The sequence below is a fragment of the Pseudophryne corroboree genome, chromosome 5 (assembly GCF_028390025.1).
Source record: "Pseudophryne corroboree isolate aPseCor3 chromosome 5, aPseCor3.hap2, whole genome shotgun sequence".
In the NCBI taxonomy this organism is placed as follows: domain Eukaryota; kingdom Metazoa; phylum Chordata; class Amphibia; order Anura; family Myobatrachidae; genus Pseudophryne; species Pseudophryne corroboree.
This window is the reverse complement of record NC_086448.1, coordinates 164,683,380-164,684,938: the sequence shown is the minus strand read 5'-3', so window position 1 is coordinate 164,684,938 and position 1,559 is coordinate 164,683,380. Positions and strand designations below refer to the sequence as shown.

The 1,559-nt window shown below is 38.4% G+C and overlaps 1 pseudogene; it reads left to right on the top strand.

The window, feature by feature from the left end:
• Positions 1 to 1,137: 1,137 nt before the first annotated feature.
• On the top strand, positions 1,138 to 1,257 carry LOC134931512 (5S ribosomal RNA; annotated as a pseudogene).
• The last annotated feature ends 302 nt before the right edge of the window (positions 1,258 to 1,559 follow it).

Here is a 1,559-nt window from a genome sequence, read left to right as displayed (position 1 = left end):
TGGGAAGCAGATTTCTTAAACCATCACACAGTTCACCCAGGATAGTGGGAGCTTCACCAGGAGGTGTTTCTTACTCTAGTGTCCCTGTGGGGAACGCCTGACATAGATCTCATGCGTCTTGTCTCAGCAGGAGCAGCGGGGATCAGCTGCACCTATCCCGCTGTTCACATTCCCACTGCCTGCACGAGAAAACCTGGGATATCAAAGTCTACAGTTTGGTATTGTATGAAATTAACCAAGTGTCTGGTACAATAGCACCTGTCATGTTTTATTTATTTAACAATCTTTATCTAGGGTGATTAGCAAATAAGCTCTCTGCTACATTACTGGTTAGTGGTAATATTATTCTTACATTACCAAGTCTTTTAGGCTTGGATCAATATGTGTTTGATGGTTTTGCCTTACAAGCTTACACCTGCTGTGTTCTGACCATATACTCTTTTGCAGGGTAATATGCTAAATGCTGTGGTAATTAACCAACTGCATACCCTGCATAGGTACACATATATGGTATACTCATCTAATTATTATTTGCCCTTCTAACATATGCTTTTTCCATAAACTATGATTGAAGGTGACCATACCAATCAGTGACAAGCATCTAATTGCAGATGTATTCCACGAATGGTGCTTAATTGCATCTGAGCATTTATGCTATATAGCGGTGGACAGGTTTGGTACTTGGATGAGACCACTTTGGAATACCCTGATACTACAATATTTGTTCTCATTTTTGTTTATTTCAGAGATTTTGTATACCAATGGTGGATCTTTGGTTGTGAGTAAAACACAGATACTAACCCACTAACTATAAAGGATTCTTTGTAGTAATTCCCCTATTCTTTCTTGGTGATTCATTTATGCTTATTACTGTCTTATTTAGACAGCACAACCAAGAATGATTTTGTTATCTATATACAATTGACTGGTGTATAGTACAATACAAATAAGGAAGGATTCACTTTGATTGGATATTTATGGCCTTGATACTTGTTTGCCATACAATTGTCATATCCAATCTGCACTTTTTGAGCCTGCCGTTCACATGTGTGTCTGTCCTTCTTTCATTTTTCTTGTTGAAAATATGAACGATTCCATTTCCAATATAAAGTGACAAATGAAAGGGCTAGCCTAAGAAATTGCGGACATACCCCACTGGAGATGCCCAATCTCTTCCGATCTTGGAAGCTAAGCAGTGGAGGGCCGGACCAGTACTCGGATGGGAGACCACCTTGGAACATCCTGGTACTGCAAATAAATTTTGCTGCCCAATTCTAAGTCACAGATGGGTACTCGGATTCATATGGCCTATGATTTAATTCCCTGCAACTATTTTTTCCATTTGGGATTTTTGCAGTATGAATGATGGTCATATATTCACTTGACAGACACCATTGAGACTAGTAGGTGTTTCCCCCCCCCCCTTTTTTGTGAATTCTAAAGCTTTTCCGGCTTACATTATATTATAGCAATTTTCGCTAATTATTTACTAAATTGATATAGATATTTTTTGCACAATAGTCTTGAATCACATAGAATAAGCTTTGAACTCCGATAAT